This window comes from Neopsephotus bourkii, unplaced genomic scaffold, assembly GCF_033783945.1.
Source record: "Neopsephotus bourkii isolate Nb327-2 ecotype Australia unplaced genomic scaffold, CSIRO-AGI_Nbou_v1 NB_1634, whole genome shotgun sequence".
In the NCBI taxonomy this organism is placed as follows: Eukaryota; Metazoa; Chordata; class Aves; order Psittaciformes; family Psittacidae; genus Neopsephotus; species Neopsephotus bourkii.
The window spans coordinates 5,895,613-5,910,694 of record NW_026902109.1 but is presented as its reverse complement, the minus strand read 5'-3'; the positions used below and the strand labels follow the sequence as shown (position 1 = coordinate 5,910,694).

The window sequence follows — 15,082 nt, the reverse complement described above, 5'->3', positions numbered from 1 at the left end:
TCCAGTTAGGGAACAAACTCTTGAGAACAACCGTAATGACTGTTCCTGGCACTGTTACCTGGAAGTCTCTGCTTCTCAGTCTTTTCACTGCATGGATTCCAGGATTCATTACTGATACTTAGTCAAGTTCCTCTCACTCATGAAATTACTCTCCTACTGGGTGATTAAAGTGAAACTAGCATGTGATGTTTGCAGGATCAAGTCCCACATGATACTGCCCAAGTGTCTGCGGAAGGAAACACATGAGCACTTTCACTCTGCTGTGCACAGTGGGAGAGACATTTCTGAGATAATTTGTTTGCTTTTTAAGAGTTGCCCTTTGATACTAATGTTTTCAGGTCAAACAGTGGACAGCAAAAAAAAAAAAAAAAAAAAAAAGGAGGAAAGCAGGAACTGTCCATCTAGGTCTTCACTCCAGGGAGCTGCAACAGAATTTACTAGATTTTGTAAAATTGTGTTCCTCAGGCTCTGAGTTGAATCTGGCACTCACTGCAGTCAACAGAATAACTGCTATTGACTTCTCTGGTACAAAATCAAGATGAAAGCTCTTCCTTTCCCTCTTTTTTCTTTCTTACTGTAGCACAAATCATAAGTAATTTAGTTGAAATCAATGAAATTACATCTCTGAGAGGTGACTCAAATCTGAGCTATTGCCAATTCATGCTATACTCATCTTACCCTACACCATGGGAATACTGTTTCAATTAGACATGTTATGAGAGAAATCTTTTTCACTAAGGCTTCTAAAGCGGGAATAGTTACTGAGATTTTAAAACTGTTTCCAAAATGTTTCATTTTAAGATGGGAAGAAGGCAAACACCCTTTACTTCTTAGTTTGCTGTCTGGGCAGTAATTGTACACCAGTATTTGACAACATTTGTGCTAACCTCCTCTTTTAGACTTTACTTTGTGCTGACTGCAAGAGAAAGCTCTAATAACTCAATGATAGCCAGAAAAGAATAATGTCTGCAGGCAGTTGTAATGTGAAAGATGCAAGTACCTCTAATACTAAAAGGTCTGGTTTTCACCTAAAAATGATGAACTCTTATATGCCCTGCTTATTTCTCCTGTGCATAGACAGATTTGTTTGTAAATGTTTGAGAAATTAAAGGGAAGCCTGCTTATCCACTTATTTCTTTAAGACTGTAATTCTATTTGAAGACAAGAATAAATCAATAAACTTATTCAGAATACTGTCCTGCATAACACAAAAGCATGTTACAAAGCCAGATGGGTGGGTTAGAGAGTGGGGGTCTTCATTTGTTTGTTCTTCTTTCTTCCTGACTGAATTCTTCATTGTAATTTCTGTTTCTTTGTATTTTGGTCGGATATTAAAACAACGGAAACAATCTGTAAGTTATTGAAAACCAGCCAAGAAACCAATCCCTCCATTATTTTGGTAAATGTTACCTTTGTTCTGATCTTTAAATGTACAGAAAAGAACACAGGTTTTTGGCAATACAAAAATTTTGTTCTATCTGAACAAAAGCCACGTTTTCCTGCAGCAGATTGCATAGCATACATTTATAGCAGACATTTATGAATAAAATAGTTGTATGTGAAAATGTCAGAAGCTTTGAGACAAAGGCCAGTCTTCTCCTTGATCACAGTGTGGATATCAAGTCTCATTAATAGTCACATAAAATTATACGATGTGTGGTTTTGTTTTATTGTACAGCTTTCCAGTATGTAGATTTCTGCATATGCTCTTTTGTGGCAGACAGTCCTGACCGTTTCCTTTCAAGATCTGATGTTATGTTCCTTGTGGCTTTTTAAGGCAGCATACTGCAATTGCTGAGATGTTAATTGTGTGCTGGAACCTTCTGGAATCACACAAGTAAGCAGTAGCGTTTTACTTCAGGTTCATAATCCATTTGTAAAAGCCTACACACTGTCATCCAGCATTTTTTGACAGGAATGAAAAGCTGAGCAAAATTGGTAGCTGCTTTGTGGTGCTGATAAGGCAGAAGTGAAAACCTCAGGGAATTCTGCATGGGTGCTGAATCAGGTGCCTTATTAGTGTGATCTGGAGTAAACTGGGTAGTGTGTGTCTCCCAGTATAGTGATGCGCAGCCTAGTTGCTTTATTTGCTGTAGGCATTGCTGAAACTGTGAAAGTACACAGAAACGTGTGGCAAAACAAATTGTAGAAAAGTAAACCTCAGTCTCATGTCAGTGTGGAACTCCAGTGTGGCAAGTTCTCTTGCAAAATGTTGATGAAAAAACAGAATTGTGTGGCAGGCAACTATTTCTGCATGGCAAGTATCCTACGTTCTGCTGTGTTGTCCTGCGGCATGAGAGTGTCTAACCAATGTGCAAGCACCAGCCCAAGCATAGTACTAAGAAATAGCAGAGTTTGATGAGCATAAGAAGCTTCTATCTCTCTATCCCAGAATAACACTGAGAGAGCCTGGATAGTGCTGAATTCAGAGTTTTCTGACAAGAAAATCTGCCATTCCTCTACTTTTTTCCTTCATCTTAACTGCTGTACTACTTAAATCCTGCCAGGTGTGGTGGCTGTGGTGATGATGCAAAGCTTTTACACAGCTTCACAAAAAGGCAACTGGTTTATGCTCACTCTTCACTTTGGGTTACCCCACATACATTTTGTGTGTAATGTGGCTCAGGAGAAAGCATAGTCTCTGAACAAAAGAAAATTTGCAGGTGTCTCTGTTTTGTCTGAGTCACTGAATTCAGACAGATTACTAAAAGGGAACACTCATGCAACTGCTTTTGCATGCAACACATGCACAGAAATTCCAGCTGTCTACCTACAGCACCACATGTGATGTGGAAGCAAAAATGCAGCAGAATAAGAGCAGTGCCACTATCAGTTTTATAAAAACACTTATACCAATAGCTGCTCCTGTATGTCCCCAGGCAAATGGGAGCCCCTGCTACTGTTTGGGTAGTGGAGAAACATGTTCAGAGAGAACACTGCAGAGACTGCAGTGACTACCTTGCAAAGATGCATAAAATCTGTTCTTGTGCTAGAGAAGCAAGCTGAGGAAGAGAGGCCTTAGCAACACTGGTGCAGCAGCCTCTTACCTTGGTGGAAAAACATGAAGGTTATTCAGTGAATCCTGGCACAGTCCTTCCTTCTGGGTCCTGTGAGATTTAACTTGACTTTTCAACCCCCTAGGCTAGCTGTGTTTTAAATACAGTTAATTAGGCTGTTGTGTTACTCTCAGACAGCTGCTATGTCCAAAACAACTTTACATTTTTCTGTCACTTTCTGTAGTAATAGCTCCAGAGAACATCATGCCACAAAAATGCTTATCTATACTTCCCTTCACCACCACATCTGTCATCTCTCAGCTCTCCTTGAAATCAAATCAGAGATTCCTGCTCATCCTGTAAAACACCATAACGTGGTCCTTTCTAGTCCCTTCTAGACTCTTCTCAGCTCAGTGGAAAAGCAGTGCAAACACTAGTGTGCCACTGAACTACTAGCTTGCAGTTGCTGAACAGTGAGGCAAGAGAAAGAATTGGTGTTTGTCAGAAATTTTGGTATGTGTGCAGCTCATTGCTAAGAATGAATAGGATATCAGTGAAATCTGTAATTTAAATACAGCTGAGATAATGTCTTCACTGCTGTAGTATCACCACTCTATGATGATTGTAAGACACATTCCATTTTGAAATTTGTAATTTTCTAGTGCTGTTGGTAACGCAACTGCTCACTGAGAAATTTGCTATGTTGGGAAACAGAGAGACAAATATGCTTCGTTCCTCATTCATTATCATGCTATGAAATAAAAGATGAATTTATACAGCTACTTCAGACAAAATAGTTCACTCTTGTTGAGTCTCGCAGAATTCTTCTCCCACCGTTAAGTTTTACTGCAGCAGTTTCCACACCAGGAACGTAATGTACGTTATTAAGCAGTTCTGGTTTTCCAAATTAAAAAAAAAAAAAGAAAAAAGAAGAAAGTGGCTAATCCTTCTCTTGTTACTCACAATAAGCAAAATGAATGTTAGATGACAGTATGATGGGTGGTGTGAGGGTCTAGGCTGCTAGAAGGCTATGCTGTTATTTTAACACCTACTAAAGCGATATAAACACCTGTTAAAACTCCAAACCAGAAATACTAGAATGTGAACAGCATATCTATGCCAAGTGTAGCAGTTGTTCTTCATTTGAGCCCTCTACATTTTCTGCATTGAAACACAAATTTGCCAGAAAAAAACAGCTTTCAGACCCTGCCTGTGATTACTGCTCATACTAAACTGTTGTAGAGATGTTGGCAAATATAGCACTGAGATCAGACTGCATGGATTAAGTTAGGTAAAGGACTATTTAACATTTACTTTTATTTCTATTGATGATGAGCCTTTTAGACTTCTTCCTCAGAATTAAGGGATGAATAAAATTGAAATTATTTTAATTACTTTTTGAATGAGGAATGGTAAAGCTCTTTCCAAAAGCTTCATTAAGTTAAAGCAAATGCCTGAAAGTTCTGTAGATGAATGTTGCAGAAATTGATGTTTTTGGATGGTTTGAAAATTGAGGCAATTTTTTTTTTTCATTTATTTTGCCTTTTGCCAGTTGTGTCTTGTTGCTGTTAAATCAGTGACCACAGCAAAAACTGTTTTGACTCAGATCAAGATCAGCTTACTGTCTAGGAAAGTCAGGCTCCCAAACTTTAGGAAAAAGGCTGTTTATACTAGTTGCTCATTTGTGTTGTTACAGCAAATGGTAACACACACTCTGATTTGTCACATATAGGTGTTTGGGTTTGTTTTGCCTTTTTTTTTTTTTTTTAATTCATTTGATCCTTGCAAATGCTTATATTAGGAATCAGCAGTTTTCCTTGACACTTCATGGGAGTTGTACACAGCCAGCACATCATTGAGTCATCTGGGGTATTCTAGAGTTATAATCTGCCAGGACCTCATTTGTCAGCATTTGACTCTAGCTTCCCTGGCTGGAATCTGAACAACTTTGAAAGGAAAATGTACATGCAAGAAAAATATATGCCATTTGTGAACATTTGTTTCAGATGGTTCTGTGCTAGAGAGAGGCTGCTGCTGGTAGCCAACTCACAGCAGACGGGGATGCAGCCTGGAGAGGAAGAGGATGATGCCCAGAGTCACTGGACTAGCTGCCTGGGTCTGATGCCATGTCCTGGGATTTGCATCATCTGATTATTGCAGATCATTATGGAGAGCAATTCTCTGCTTTGCTATCTAGCATAACACTTCAACCTTGTTGTTATTTTTGACTTATTTCAGAATTTTAAACCTGACTTCTGAATGTTACTTTAAATGTTATTGTTTGTGATTCAGAGATGCCTTGCCGTCCCTCTTGACCCCTTTTTCCCTAGTACTAAAATACAATATTGCTGAATGTATTTGTCTTACTGGAGTTGTTAGCTAAGAGTTGCATTTTTGTAAGGGGGTATGTATGCTACATTGAAGTTAAAACTGAATTTACTGCGTAGTCCATGGCCGCAAACTCAGAGCAGCAAGGTCAAGTCTGTGAGAATGCCATGGCAATCGACATGTTATCCAGGGAGGAATATCAGAGAGATTTATGACTGCACTGGAGGAAGAACTTGCTGGAATGCTATAGACAAGGCAGAAGACATTTTACAAGTGGTCCTGCATGGCAGAAACCCTGCTTTGGGCAGAAATGGCCTCAGTGGTGTACTGCTAGGAAGCAGTCAGAGCAAAGATAGAGCTGATTCCTTCTCCCTAGATGTTCAAGATCATAACCCAGTACACAACCTTTTGGGAGAGTGAAAGTAACTGATGTAATCAGTGCTGTTGGCTGTGGAAGTATCCCAGCTCTGCTCTGTCTGAGCAGGGTGCTCACTTCTTGGGCCTGTTGTGCATATGTGGCCTCCAGGCTGCTAACACATTTGAAGAAATGGTTATAATGTGGGGTGTTTATGGAAGAGTTGATGGCAAGGGGAAGGATGGCTTTGCAAGGGTCCCTGAAAGTGAAAACAAGGAGCACACATTTTTGCTAGAGAAGTGGGAACAAGTAGAGAAAAAGTGTGTTGTGAGTCTATGGCAGGTGAGGAAAGGAGTCTTTGCGTGCATCAAAAAAGGAAGAGGATGTCTCTAAGACACAGATGACTGTTGTGTGAGGGCTTGGTTGAGGATTTTGATTATGTGATCTTGCAAGTTGCTATCTTAGAGATGTTACACAGGAAGAATTTGCAGTGTCTAGGTGTAGCCCAAGTGTAGCAATAAAGAGTGGTATTTAACTTTTTCTGCAAGCTCTTGATCAGAGCTCTGCATCTAAAGCCTCTTTAAATAACACCTCACAGAGCTGGCCTGGTGTGGCTTTTGCTGAAAGGTGAATTACCCTCTTCTGAGGCCATGCCTGGTTCCTTTGACACTGCTGCTGGGTGTTACGGTATCATTATAGTATGTTCTCAGGACTCCACCAGAGAGAAATAAATCAACTCTGACTGAGTTTCCCTTACACTTAAGGAGAATCAAGGTTCATATCAGGGAACTGCAGCTAGATGAGTCACTTTTAAATGACTCATCTAAAATAGGATGGCACATACATTCTTTTGAGGTCCCTTCCAATCTCTAACCTACTGTGATACTGTGATACTGGCTCTGGTGGTAAAAGGGTGTGTGTGGCATTGGTTGGAGTATTCAGGAGTCTTTGCAAATGCTCTGAGAGAAGAGACCACCATGCAGTATTTTTTCTGCTGAAATCCATCCTCTTGTTTTCATTTTAGCAGGATGAAGCAGGATATGCTTCACATGTGTGGTTTTTTTCCTTTTACCAGGAGAGAAGGGGAAAAAGTATGTGCAGACTATTAACATCTTGTCTGCCACACACCACACTTGGGTTAAACTTCTACCTCAAGCTAAGTGTTTAGTCCATTATCCATCCCTTCCAAGCAGCATAAGGCAAAAGGAAGAAACTGAGGTACACGTGCAGTGTTCACAGAACTGTTAAAGGTTTTGTCAGGGGTGATGACCAGCTTTTAAGTTTCACTGACTGGCAACAGCATATTGATGTTCATTTACTGCAGTGAGGAAGTCACATCCAGGAGGACTTAACCTTTGCTTCTTGCATGACTGTAGGGGAGAATGCCTGTCTTGGTTCCAGCATCAAGAACAGCTGTGATTTCTACACTCCAGAGAGCAAAAGTCCTCCTTTCAATAATAAACTTTTGGCAAAGCCACAAGACTGCAGTGTTTTTTTCTGAGTCTCCATGTGAACTAACAAACTGATTGGGGGAGAGCATGTGGGAACATCCATATTGATGCTACTCTTAATGGCCATATTACCAGTGCAGCAGTTCAAATCAGCTGAGAATCTGGTGCAGTAGGCTGGGCAGATGGAGTCTAAGGAAAATATTGCCCATTTAGACACTTCGTAGCACGGATTCTTACTACGGAAATTCTGCATTTGCAGATCTTGTGTTCTTGCTTAAGAGCAACTGAAATAAATGACCCTTGGGCTTTTGAATACAGGAGGAGGCTGCACATGTAACTGCTTTATTAGCTAAATTAAACTTCTTTCCTGGCTACCTGATTGTACATGCAGTAGAGTTTGCTAAGTGTGTTTTCAGTAGTAACTCAGTATCTGCTTTTGTGCAAAAGAAACATGCTCTATAGGAAAGAGACAATTTTTTTTCTGAGGGTGTTTTAATTCTGATATAATTTCTCAGCCAAATTTTGCTTTGGGATCTGCACAAACAAGTTCTTGATGGCAGAGAAGATGAATGGGAGATAGTTATCCTGATGTAAACAGTCTTTGGTAGTGCCATGTTTCAGTGTCAGTTGATAGTATCCTGAAGTCAGAGATGGGCAACTTTTGGCTTTTCATTGAATGGAAAATAGTTATGGATAAGCTACAGTTCTACAGATAATATCAGTACCTGTTGTTCTTTCTACTTGAACATACTCCTTTTTGTGCTGTGAAGTGTGAGTGCCTGTAACTGCTGATCTTTGTTTGAACTTCTACATTCCTTTTATTAAGTTGAGTTTCCTTCTGTTTGCTTTGTTTTCAAGGCCATGTGCTTTCAGAAAGTTTTCCTCAATGAATTAAATTTTGGAAGCTGTAGGAATTGTTGGCATAAAAGTCTATTAGTGTGTGAAATTTATTGTGATCTCTGATTGTGAACTTTGAGTAGTGTTTATCAGGTGAGAAATCTATCTTAAGGAAACAAAGGAAACTCTTAAGTAGAAACCTTTCATGATAATCAGGAGGTACAACCATCTTACCTAGCCTTTTCTTTGTGGCCATGAATCTAAACTGATCAGGAGCTGAAATGAGGTCCTTGTTCCCTTATATTGAAAGCTTCAATCAAGTCTGTACACTGGGCTTTTCACTGCACAAGCCAGCTTTGTAATTTCCCCAGTTAACTTAGCTTTCTTTTCAGGTGATTCTTTTTTATTTTTTCTTCTTTTTTTGTCCTCTCCCCCACCATGTCCACATCTCACAACACCGGAGGCTACAAGCTGAAGGGAGACATTGAAACAAATATTGATGTGCATCTAGAAGTGCAAGATGCAGTCCTGAAGCTTTCCACCTTCTTCTCGCTTGGGTAGATCTTCCATTAATTTTCTGAAGTTATTAAACTCAAGGTGTAGTCCTGAAGCATTACAGCGTGAAGTCATTAGTCATGAGCAGAATCCTGACATCCTTCTCTCATGCTGCAGATGATAAAGGCTCTTCTTGCTTAGAGAGCTAGAAGCTGCACTGACACTGTTGAAAACTGACTGGTGTTTGTGCAACAAGAGGCAATGTAACATTTCCATATTCCTTATAAGTGCCCAAGAATACTGGTGAGACCTTTCTTTGGTGCTTATCACTGCTTTCTCAGGAGCAAAAACTAAGAGATTTGATAGTTTCTGTTGCTCTGGAATGCTGTCCAAGGCATATTGCTGGTGCTCATCTGAACAAAACTTACCGGAGTGTCTTCATGTTGCCTTTGAAAGGAGTGCTGCAGGGGTCACCCTAGTACTGGTAACATGGTGGTATTGTGCTCTATTCCCAAGGCTGTCTTCTGCAGCCACTGGCCATTCTATGCCACAAGACAGGTGTTTTTTGAGAAAGTTTGCAGAACTGAAGCTCCTTTTCCTATATAGATAAATCAGTATGTTTGCCTTTTTTTGGAAGTGGGTTACAAGTGTATTACCCTTAGGTGTGCTACAGTTATTACTTTATTTCCTGCTGAAGTACTGTAATGAGTAGAGTTGTTATCACGCTTATTTTGAGGAACTGGGAAAGTGGTAGATCTCAATTAATGGTGTCTGGTACTGATTCCTTTTCTCGCCAGAGCCTTTATAATGGCCTAATAGCATAAAGTAACTTTAAAGAGGGTGGAATCTGTTTGGGGCTGCCAGAGCAACATAAAAGAGATGTGGAATTAGTTTACTGTATGCTTTTCTTATATTATCCCACCTTGATCCTTTTTCCTAACATCATTTTAGTCCATAACCAGACAAGTTCAGTACTTCTGAAGTGCAAGCTTCAGTTACTAAATAAGGAATAATCACAGAGACTGTAGGAATCCAGGCTGAAAGCCTGAAAGTATTGCTCTTATCGTGTTACTAATAAAAAACATGTGACAGGGAGACTGAGAGACAGGAAGAGTTTATGTTGAACACTGAGTTCTCACCTGAAGCTGATGCTCCCTTGGGCTAAGTTAAAGGGTTTTTTAATGTTAAAGTTAGAAGTTGCTGCTAGTCCAGCAGGTTTTCTGGTCTTTAATGTTTGTTTTAAAGGCAAGATAAGCAGCTAAAACTATAAACTGATAATCTTCCCTTATAACAGTGTTGTATACTTTCTTTTCCAGTAGCAGCAAAATAAATGCTTAGGAAGAGGCATGGACCAGAGAGTGAGAAGGTGCTGAATGCCAGAAATGACACAGCTGATAGCTTTGTTGTTGCTTCAGGTCACAATCTGCAGTCATCAAAGAGCCACTTCGAGCTCAATGATGGAATCATTGGTAAATCTGCAAACCCTTTTTTTCTTTTTCTTTTTTTCTTTTTTTTTTTTTTTTAATACCCTAGAAGTGGAAATTAAGCACCTAAAGTGAATTTGCCATAGCATGGTGGTGTTAATTTCATCTCTGGTGTCCCCGTCTTCTCTTAGTTTTGCCTAAAATTCCATGTGTGAGAAAAGAAATACACAAGTATTTTCTTACGATACCTTTCCAGCTTGGCCCTGGGCTCAAACTTCACTGATACTCTGTAATTAATTAGTAATATATAGGCTGATTCTTGTATGTTCCACTGGAATTTAAACATATGCCAAGTACATCACAGGTATCACATAAAATCTGGTCATGTGGGTCTTTTTAGAAATTCAAGAACCTAACACTCCAGATAGGTGCCAAGTGAGATTTTCAAAATCATGTTGGCTGTAACTCCTGTTTGAAAAGAATTCTGAAAATCCCATTAGCACATTAGACATTACCTCTTTCACACTTACTGTTTAAAATGTCCCCAGGGGCTGTTATTTTTACCTGGAAATTACCTGGTAATTTATCTATCTGCAGGGTTAACACTGTAGGATGAGAGCAGATGAATAAGGACTGCAAATATTCAATAATTTTTAATTACAGGTGATATGTAGATTATCAGAGGTGTTTGAAATCATGTGGTGCTTGGGGACATGGTCTGGTGGTGGACTTGGCAGTGCCAGATTAGTGGCTAGACTTAATGATCTTAAGGGTCTTTTCCAACCTAAATAATTCTATGAATCTATGAAAAGAAGCCTGAAATAATGTAATGTGTAGTTTTTTCTTGGTCATGTTTCTTGGTGTCCCAGTCATCTGTACTCTTCCCATGCATGCATTTTGGGAGATACTGAGTGTGACAGAGATACATTAATGGAGAAAGTATTCTGAAGGTGTGTGGCATTCTGAGGATCTGTGGGTGCTTTTGAATAGAAGCTGGAATTACTGTTATTAAAAACAAGTTCCTCCAGGAAACTCCAGTGTCTCCTAAGTCTTCACCATACACCAGCAAAGATTATGGGGAATGACATCTTTTGATTCTATTGTTGGTAACATACTCATTCATTATTTTGTGATGCAAAGTGGAAATGGAAAACATTTACATTGCAAAACATGAGACATGAAGTCTAAAAGGTCTTCAGCGTTGAATCCTGCGTTATGCACACACAACATCTCTCTAATACTGTTATTGCACATAATCATATTTGAAAATGCATCAATGCTCTCTGAATCAGTAATATGAAAGAAATAAAGTACAAAACTGTCATATTCTGACCATACAGAGACAATCACAAGCTGTGAACTCACTTGCATTGTCTCATAGGGATGGGTGTGATAAAGCGACTTGTTTCTATTTCAGTCTTACCAGCCCTGAAATACAGCCCAATGGCCATTGTGTGTTTTCCATTACAGTGTGTTTCCCTCTTACTAGACTTTGATTTCTTTGTTTAATGGCTGCACCATTTACCTCAGGGAAGTGTTACTTTACAGACTGCATTTTTAGTTTTTTTTTGCTGTTTGATTTTATGCATTGCACAGATGTAGAACATCGATATACAAATTACACATACTAATTTGAAGAAAACTTAGTCTTAGAACTCACACTCTTTGTCCTCTGGTCTCTCTCTCTTCTCCACCAATATGCACCTAGGCTAGAATGCTAACCTCGTTCTTTGAAAAGGAGAGAAGGAAAAAGCTACACTGAGATGCTGCTTAGAGCAGTTATGGAGTCAGCAGCATGCAGGTTCACTTTCAAAAATCCCTCCCTGGAGTTTAAGTGACAGTTCTCTCTTTTGCTCAAGCAGGAGTTCTGTGGCCTTTCTCTCACCCAACACTGATGGAATATGTTTTCAAAAAAGGTTCAGGGAGTCCATTGACTTTCAGTTGAGAATGAAGGTGATAAATGCCTTCCTTACTTATTTCAATTTTATTGCACAGAAAAACATTGTATGCTTGAGTTTTCTGGCACCAGTTCCCGTGGCTTTTGAGAAAAGGTAATAATTCATTCCAGAGCTTATTTAATGCTGATGAAACTGCTGGGTTTTAAAGAAATTTCCCATTGTCAGGTTGTTCCATGATTGTTTATTGTAGAGTTGTGCATTGATCTGAAGGACACTGGGCTGCTCTTGGCTACAGGTGTTCGAATTAAATTCTGCATTGTTCTAGAGTAATAGTAGCTGAAATGTTGGTTATCCATTTTAGAATAATAAACTGGGACTGAGATCTTGGATTTCTTGAAATGAATGTGTGGCTTATCATTAATGTCACTGGGGACTTAATTTTTTCATTTTACTCAGGGTTATTTGGCATAGTCACATAGTTAAAATGAAAAACAAAGTTTGTAGTTAAAGTAGCTTAGAGTTCTGACATCTATAGAGATGGCTCCTCCTGTTATAGGGTGATACAAGGTGGATTTCCATTGTTTCAAGCTAAGAAAGTGCTTTTAAAATAAGTCCCATAAGTACTCTCATGAGGCTTGCTCTCAGTTTGCTGTGACTAGTGATTCTTCTGATCTTCAGTGCTAAATGGTGTAAAAATTGGTAGTATTTTACTGTGCCTATTTGCATCATCTAAGGAAATAGCTGACAACATTTGACAAAGTTATGTAGACTTTTTTTTTTGTCTTTATGAATTATTTAAATTCCTTAATTCAGACACTGGATTTTTTTTCTGGAGGCAGGTAGATCAGCTGCTATAGGAAAAAGGGTAACACTTGTGTACCCTGCCATCATTAAAGTGTTCTTCAGCCCTACTATTTAAATTTAGAAGGAAATCTATTCCCTAAAGGAATAAAAAGGCAGGATTGGTGGCCAAAAAGTCAGCATGAATTAGTCACCAGAAAAATCTTTTATTCATGGAATTAATAAATAAGGAAGAACTGCAAAAGACGTGCTGCTGGGTTTTGTCACAAAAATGAAATAAAAGGAATTGCAAAGCTGGCTTCCTGACAAAATGTCATTTCCAGTTTAAACAATGCATATTTTAAACTTGAATGCAAAAACTGCTAGTAAGTTTTGTTCTTTTTTGATTTTGTTTGTATCTTCTTGTGGATATTTTTTAGATCTGAAGACTTCCTTTGTCAGAATATCCATGGAGGGCTGTGCTCTATGCAGAAAGTTTGTCCTATGGAAACCTTTCCATTTTAACCTGGTTTTGTGCCACCTTTCTTGTAGTGGGAAGGCTCCATACTGTACCGGAGCAGCCACTGTACCAATAGGCTCCAAAAAAATAGGAATTTGAGCATAAATTTGATCATAAGTTTGATCCTTAGGGGCTCAGGCAACCCTACTTCCCCTTTCCCTTATTAAATACTACTACTAAGTGATGAAATTTTTGCCTTTTGGCTTTAGAAGCTGGACTGTCAGAAGGGAAGTCTGTGGTTTTAAACAAACCTTAGCCTTGAATGTGACAGTTTAGTTTTCGCTTGTTCTTTTTTGTCTTTGCCTAAAAAGCTCCTCTCTAGATATTGCACATTTTTCATCTCTGTGGCCTGATCAAGCTTGTTCTGAGAGATAGTTGAAGGGAAAAGAACAAAATGGTCTTTTCTTTCTTTACATAAACATACAGAAAAAGCACTCCTTTTTTTATATCTTTTTTTTCCTGTTTAAAAACCCTCGAACTTTAGCCATTAAAATCAGTGAAGGTTTTGTTTTAAGAGTGCTTTAAAAGCAGTTCACTAGGATGGGAGACTTTCCAGGAGGCTGTGAAGTGTGACTTTGGGGCTGAGATATAGAGAGGCAGGCTCAAGCAGGAAGAATGAACACTTGCACTTGCAGATAGTATGGAAATGGAGGCAATTTGTTCCCCAGCAACTTCAGGAGAACTCTTATGAGAGGATCAGGGGATCTGGTAGCATTCACTCAAGTGTCCAAATTCCTGACTTCCCTTTCATGTGAGACAGGAGTTGCTGTTACCTAATTCCTGTCACGTAAACTCATTTTTAGCAAGAGAAGAATAAGACCTAGAGTCTATAAAACATGAAAATTCTCTAGGTTCAAAGACTTGTACTTGGAAGTAAGCTCTAATACTTTTCAGTAACATCCCTGACCCTCTTATTTTTCATTATGCACAGTAAATGTATTTTTTTCTTGGATTATTTTCATTTTTTTAGCATTAAAAAGTTTGTTAGCATAGGAATAGGTTTGAAATGTCTTACATGGTGCATAAGGATAAATTAATGTTCATTCTGTACTTTAAAGATTTGAAATGAGAAAAATTAAATTTTACAATTACAGTTTTATCCATTGGAGAATGGCACCAGCACAGTGTATGACCTCCTAACTGTATTACTCTGAATCAGCTTCAGTTGAATTTAAAAATATAATCTGTGCTGTTGTTTTGTAAATACATCAGGCAGTGAATCTGCTCTGGTTTGTTCTGCTGAGCATCTACCCAGGCTCCAACCCGTACTCATAATGGTTTGATTTTCTTCTTGTATCAGTTTGACCTGATGTAATTACAGTGCCTTCAAAAGACTGTCTCCTCATTTTATGTGAACAGGATGTGAATTAGACCTAAAAATATAATTTAGCATATATAGAATCCAAATTCACTACCACTGTGTTATTAACATATCTTTATATTCTGGCAGAAAGTATTCTGTTAAGAATGAATTTCTATCATGTTACTGCTATCACAACAGTCAAGGTGAAATGGCACCTGTATTATCAGTCACAGAATAGACAAGCTACATTTTAGTGTCAAAACCTGAATCAGTTTTGCTGTCTGAAAAGGTACCAATCTGTTACAACAAGGTTCTGTCAGTGGTATCTTGTTTGGGTAAGTACCACTGATCTGGGTAGGGACTGATCAGGTGGCCAAGCTCAGATCAAGCATCTGACTGCCTACCAGCTATGAGACCTGGGACTATGAATTCTTTGACTATAGGACCAGCAGATTAGATTGATTCACCAGTAGGCTGCAAGAGCTCTAACTGTTTTTTTGCTTCCTTCAACATGTGCTTCTCACTTACTTCTCCCCTCACAGAATCCAGGAAGTTTCAGGTTAGTGGGAAGGATCATAGTCCTTCATCTCGTCCTCTCTTAGACCTCTTGTGCAATGGCTTTCAAGTCAAGACCTTCCCTTACAAGGATGGAACGGCTGACTTTGGCTTGGAAAAACACTGCTTGGTTGGCTGGG

At 38.9% G+C, this 15,082-nt stretch overlaps 1 long non-coding RNA gene across 1 annotated transcript in view; it reads left to right on the top strand.

Annotated features, from left to right (window-relative positions):
* LOC133223260 (uncharacterized) overlaps window positions 1–15,082 on the top strand; it is a 69,998-nt gene that overhangs the window by 12,549 nt on the left and 42,367 nt on the right. The window contains exon 3 of the long non-coding RNA XR_009728506.1: window positions 1,721–1,837. This is a non-coding gene — a long non-coding RNA (uncharacterized LOC133223260). The remainder of the gene's footprint in view (window positions 1–1,720; window positions 1,838–15,082) is intronic.